We start from the raw sequence: 7,012 nt of genomic DNA on the forward strand, positions 1-7,012 counted from the left end.
AGAAGACAACATAATTATAAGGGTCAGCTTGATGAGACATATGATCTTCAGAAACCTGCAGGCTCTTCTAATAAAATATTTACACCAGTCACGGTTGGACACCCAGAGAGAGCGACGTAAATGATCCCTTAACCACAACTTTTCAGAGTGTGCAGAAATGTCACATGCACGCCATGTGCACGGGGACATTGCCGAATTAACCAGCAAGTGTCCTTTCTTCTTACGATCTATAGACACCAAATGCGGCTAAGAAATAGTGACTCCTCTATTAGACCCGAGTTCTGTTCCCTTCGTGAATCAGAAAGAAGCTCTTTGTACTTTAGTTATATTTCATCGAAAAGGAGCAAGCTAGAGGAACCCCTAGCCTCTGCCCTGCTGGAGAGGTAAGCAAAGCTTGGTGCTCATTCCCACATATTTTAAGACAGCACCGACATTTCAGTTTGAACTTGGCTGTGATCAAGCACGTGGCGACAACACAGCAGTATCGGCACACAAAGTGACATCTTCATCATTGCACTGTGCTGGCTTTGGAGTGTGACTGGGCCCCCGTCACTTGATTGCAGACAGCACTCTGCTTCTGGGGCAAGTGGTGACTAAACGGTCCCTGCCAACGTGGGCTCCAGTACCTGCACACACTGGGCTCCTTGGAAATAATTTGGCACACGACTTGCATTCTGGAAGGGAGAGACTGAGGTGGTGGAGCGGTTCCCCAGGCAGAGGGCCTGGGGGCCAGAGTCGAGACCCAGAGCCAAGCTCCCCCTCAGGACTCCTACACCACATGGGGTTCGCGAGCCTGCTTAGAGACTCGGTGCAAGCACTGAAAGTCCTTAATGTGCAGCAGAGAGGTCAAAATGGTGCTTGCCATTAGGATCCCTGCTCTTACTGTCGCCAGGATGTCGTCTAATATCAGACAAAAATTAATCAAGGCATCTTGACCTCTAGGCCTTAACCACAAACCTCCAGGAAATAAAAATGACTTTCTTCCCCATTCAAGAGCAAAATAGCCAACATAAAAAAGTATAAAAACTTACACGCTGGCAGCTCTATTTTGCGTGCTGTCATCTGATGGAGACCACTTTGGCATCTGGGGGGATCGTTAAATCTAATGTAAGAAAATGGGGAAGCATCCCTGTATGTTGAAATCATGTGCAGCTTACTCGGAAATGCGGCTTTGGAGAGAATCAGCAACGTTCCTCTCCTCTGAAGTGGCAGCATGGAGAGGCACGTGGCTCTCCACTGCTAGGCATGAGCTGGTGTGTTCGTCATGTGGCCTTTGGCTCCCGAGCCTCCTGGCCTCTCCCATCTGGGCTTGGCTGCCTGCCTCTCTGGTCAACCTGCCCCCAGCCTTGGATGGCTGCTCCACAGACTTGTGAAAACAGGCAGGCAGCAGATCTTGGGCCTGAGGCCGAGGTGCACAGCTGGTGGGAAAGCCACATCGCTTGGTCCTTTCAAACCATTTGCTTTTAGTTTAGAAGAAACAGCTGAGTCACAGGAATGTGGCCCTGTGTCCTGTCCACCTGTGACTGAGTGACGGACCTGGTGCTCGGTGCTCTGTCCACACTGGGCTCACTAAGTGATGACTTCAGAAATGGTCCTGGTGGGAACTGGGAGGCCCTCTGTCCTGTGGGAGGAGGCAGTGCGTGATGTCCACCTGCTGGGGCTGTCCTGTACTCCTAAGGCACCGACAGGCTCTCCCCAGCCCAGCTGTGTCCTCCTGGCTCAACCCACTTCCAGAAATGGTTATCCAAGAGGCATTCCGAGGTTTCAGGCTGCACCTCAGAAGACCACTAATAACTGAATCTGACCGAGTCCCTGTTGTACCTTGTCTGCCACAACCAAGAACACTGGGAGCAGCACCTGGAAGACTTAAAACAATACCCCAACATGGACCAGAGGACTTCCACGCAGCCCATGTGGACAGGCGGCCCTGGGGGAGGCACCATGTGTCCAGGGCCCCAGCTGTCAGCAGGTGTCAGGAGGACAGCCACCTGCCCCTCCCAGCTGGCCTCACAGGCACCAGGGTGGACCCAGCAAGCCTACTTCTCACCCTTCTCCAGGTTGAAAACCTCCTCCTAGGAAGCCACTCTGCTCTGCAGCTCTGTCCTGCAGCCTGTGGCCTCGCAAGAGGGGCGGGACAGCAGCGTCAAGTCCCAAGTCTCCCACCCGTGTCTCCCTCCACCTAGGAGCTGTGGGTACAGGACCAAGTGCTGCAGCTACCTGGGAGGCTCCCAGCCACCAACCCCACAAGCCCTGGAGCACGGGAGCCAGCCTGACACACAGCGGGTTCTGTGGATGCTCAGTCCTGAGAGCAGGCGTCTGATTCAGAAGCCAGATTAGGCCCAAGAGCCAGTGGCAGAGGCACAGGGAGGGGCCCAGCCAGGCGGCCGACCCAGCGCCTTGCTGACAATGGTCTCTCCACCCCGTGCTCTTGAAGTTCTGGAAGAAGCCTCAGAGGGAAAAAGGCAGAGGGTCGGGGAGGAACCCTGGGTGCTGAGACGGGAAAAGCAAACCCGGAGCTCTCCTGGGAAGAGCGCAGCCAGCAGCCGCGGGCCACAGCTCCGCAGCAAGGCTTCCGCCCGCGTCCATGCACAGGAGGGACTCCACTTTGTTCCTTCCACCAGACTCACAGACGCGACGGAGCAGGTAATTTTTAAGCTGAAAATTTGGTAATATGGCCTCTAAAGTCATTCTGAGCCATCCTAGAGTGAATGAATTTACAATTATAAAAATTACTTTTGTAATGCCGGCTGCGCTGGGAGATAGGATCAGATGATCATATTGCTAAAATAAAACATGTTAAATTTAACATTATGGTAATTCTGTCGTCTCATTCAAGCCACATGAATCGCCGCAGCATTCTGGGTAGGCCATCAGCTCACTCTTTTTACTCATGTTCCCTCTTTCTCTCTTTTTAATCCCAGAGAAATGGCTGTAATGAGTTGCTAATAAAATGACAAATAGGAACGATCTCAATTCATTCAGAGATTGCATTTTCAGAAAAGACCTGATTCCGATTCTGTGGCGAGCTAGAGCAGGCAGCGGTGACGGCGCCACACCTGGTCCCTCCCCTCGGGGACGCGTCTGCCTGGAAGAGTCGGCAGGTGAAATGCAGTCCCTGCTAGTGAGCTGCCCCAGGGTACAAAGTCAGCAGGAACCGTGCCAGGCTGGGCGCCTCCTCTGCAGCCAGCCCCCCACGCCTGGGCATGGCCCTCAGGCCAGTGTAGCTGACCAGGGAGGTTTCCGTAGCTGCTCACTGTGAGGCTCAGCACGTATCAGAGAGCCGCCTGCACGCCTCCTGTTAAAAGCCTGCCCCACACCAGACCACATGTCCACGTGCTAAACATAACCTTTGCTCCGAGGTTTTCAGAAAACTTTTGTAATTATCCTTGCAAGAGATGGAGCAGGGTTCCACCACAGAGCAATGGTTCAGTGCTGTTAGACGCCCAGCTCAGGCCTCAGGAGCTGTGTGACTTGAAGATGGCCCAGCCTCTCTGGGCCTCATCTGTAAAGTCACAGGGCACCTCTATCGTGGACGGCACAGCCCTGGAAGTGCTCCTCGGGCCAGCGTTGCTGTCTGGCACGCCTGGCTCTCAGACGTTCCCGCCACCAGCTCCGCTCTCTGGGCAGTGGCCACACAACTCAGGATTCCCGATGTGTAGGAAAGTTCACTCACATACTACTTCCAAATGCGCTGCGGTTTTGGCAAAAACTAAATATACCCATTGATCAAATTGGCATCTTTTTAAGTTTTCAAAACATTGAATTAAAAAGTTTAGATTTCAGTTCTATGATTTTCTTTTCCTTAATGTTTTCAGGCCTGAAACATCATCATAGACTTCTGAAGAGCCGATGTTCTGTAGACCCTAAGCCAGAAGCCCAGTGACAAGCATGGCACCTGGTGGGAGGGGGTGCCGACCCTGGAAGCCTTGCTTCCCCTGTGCCCACTGCTCCCGTCGTGATCCTCCTTCTCCCCCTTCCCTGGGGCCAGCAGCCAGGGCTGTGGCCACTCTGCCCATCACACATATAGTGGGTGCTGAATTGCTCGCTCACAAGGAGGGAGGCCCTCTGGGGGCAATGCCGAGGCTCATCTCTGTGGGCCTGTCCCGCCCACTGGACTTACTGCTTTGGCCCACAGGCCTGCCGACCGGCCGGCAGCCCCTGGTGCTCACCCTCTCTGACTGACTGTGTCTTCCAAACACAGTCACCTCATGTAGATGGCTTGTTCCAACTGGATGTAAAACTTTACAAAGGACCAAAAACTTACTGTTCTGTATTTTCGTGAAATATTTTATCAGACGTATTGTACAACTAATACTTAACATATAATACAGTAACACTTACTACTTAATGTAAATCCTGAAATACATACAATTTAAAATATAAGTCCTACAACAAATCCTCCCATAAAAACTCCTTTCTCATAACCAACATTGTCAGTCGGTTGTTGCTCTGAGACACTAAATACTACTTTCCCTCACGTCCTCCTCAAAGTGCTGTCTGCAGTGGTCAAAATGGTATTTAAGATCATGAGGCATTGGATGGTCCAGTGATTAGCAATTACTGGGAAGAAGTAGTGAGCTGAATTAATTGGCTGCTGACATATTGACACTGATAGACACCCATTACCTTATAATGGACACTAATGCACAAAAACGCACCAAAGCAAATTGGCCCTCCGGCTCCCACTGGCAGCAGAGTATATTAAGTGCAAGTCAGTGGGCGTCCAGCAGGAAGGCGACGGCTTTGACGTCAGCCCTCTGAGTGAACGTCCATCCAGCAGGCATCCAAACTGCCTGGTGGTGCTCTGCAGCTCTTCCCTCTGTGGACATCAGCAAAGGGCCCTTGCCTCCCTTTAAAAGTGCCCTCCCAGGAGCCCAGTCCACGCCGGGGACTTCCCAGGTCCTGCCTGTCCTTGTCTGTGCTGGGGAGGATTTCAGTGTGCCCTGGAGCTGGGTAGCACGTGCGGAGAAGTTTTCTGCCCTCGAGACTTGGTCCTTCCGAAGGGAACCCTCATGCCTGACCCTCGAAACGCTCCAGGATCCACTATTCTCTCAGTAGTTGTGAAGGTCGGGCACGTGTCTGAGTTTGAGCCAGGGCCTGTGAGCGTGCCAGTGTGTGCCAGAGAGTGGAGTGTGCTCCGTGGGTATTGGGGGGTGTGAGCATGCACACCCACCCACTGCTGGAGGCCCTGGTGGCCTCTGGCCTCCTGTGAGCAGGCCTGGAGACACTGAGGCAGAAGCTGGGAGCACGCAGCCCTGCTCCTGGTGGTCGGGGGAGAAACACCTTCAGGCCTCAGGGCTGGGTGCAGACGGAGGCACGGCCGGGCCGGCAGCTGCTTAACTTGACAGACTTCGCATGCTGCTTACCGAACATGAGACTAAAATGCACACGGTTTAAAACAGTCTATTAGGCGCATCTCCATCCGTTCAGCTGTGTCTCTCCGGAGCCTTTCTCCCACACGTCCTGACTGTGTTCTCCAAGGAGAGTCACAGGTGTGGGGTGCACTCAGGTGCCTCCTGCCACTGCAACAGGGAAGTGAGTGAGGGTGCTGTGCACCAGGGAGACCTGCGTGTCCTGGTCATGGCGCCCAAGCTGTCCAGGCCAGCCTCTGAGAGCTCTCTGTCTAGCTCAGAGCACAGATGCAAGGGCCAGACCTCAGCAGCCTAGAGAGCTGAGGCTGCACAGCACTGCCATCGCCAGTCTGTCCGGGGTCTAAAGCTGCGTTTTGAGGTACCTCTACCACTTAAGCCCCAGGTTGTGAAGAAACCCCGGGAGGAAGTCATGAGTACACACCCCAGACACCCTCGCCCTCCTGGGAAGAGCAGCTTCTGGAGCACGGATGGGCGTCTCCTCAAAGCCACACAGACCACCTGGCTTGCATCCTTTACGCCTCCTTGTGGGGCTGCCTCTCCCCCTCAGACTTCCTCCCAACCGACCTCTTCAAACACCAGCTCCAGAATCCTGCGAAACGGGTCTCCAGACACCTGTGCCTCCCCTCCCATTGGAGAGACATGATTGTTTCCTGATAGAAACATAAAACGATATTCTGAAGTTGAGATGATGAGTCAGGACCTCAGTGGTCACCAGCTCTGGATGTGAATTTGAAAAGGGCCTGGACCCTTCCAGGCCTCGGTTTCCTCCTTGGAAGAAAAAAGGCTAGATTCCCAGGACCACCCAGAGCCAGGTGATCAGGTGACAAAAACTTCCAAGTGTGCAGAAATCCAGGGGGCAGATGGGGTGTTCCAGAGAGTCCCCGGACCTGTCCTTGGTGACAGAGTGCTTGAGAAAACAGGAAGTGGCAAACTAACTCACGACTGTCTCTTCCTTTCCTTTCTGCGTCCACGTGTTCACTTGTCCCTTGTGCGTGCTCATGGGAACCAGGGCCTCGCGCGGCAGGCAGGTAGCCGCCACCGGCCACACCACGGCACCGTGTCGTTCCCGGGATTTCTGGTAGTGTGCTCCTTCATGCCAGGTCGGAGGGTGGGGCCCTGTCACTTTGGGTCACCCACTTAGGTGCCCCCACATCATTCCTTCACCTTACTTGCCCCCAGCCTCCCTGGGCTGACACTGTCCTGAGGACACTGCAGCTACTAGGAGGGTCACCGGGTGGCAGACTCGAAGGGAGCAGGAGCAACGGGCACCCACAGGCACGTCCCCTGCTCTCCCGCCCCTCAGTGTGAGAACCCACCCACGCCAAGGGCACCACACAGCCGCGGAAAGACGTCCCCAGGCACCAGCGATGCCCGGACCATGCGCCCTGTCAAGAGGGCTTCAGCTTCACGGGGCTGTGCTGACCCCTCCCAGCCCCCTGGCCCTGCTCTAGGCTCCCGACCGCCACACCCCACCTAGATTTCCCTCACGAACCCCCGAGGGTGCTGGGCCCAGGTCGGGCAGGGAGCTCCCCACTGGGTGTGGCTGGGTCTGGGTGCTCCCTGCCGACAGAGCAGGGCAGGGCAGGGCAGGTGTGCACACTGACCAGCACGGGCCTGTCCCCAGGCACATCTGGGTGTGA

Source organism: Sciurus carolinensis, chromosome 5 (assembly GCF_902686445.1).
Source record: "Sciurus carolinensis chromosome 5, mSciCar1.2, whole genome shotgun sequence".
NCBI lineage: Eukaryota > Metazoa > Chordata > Mammalia > Rodentia > Sciuridae > Sciurus > Sciurus carolinensis.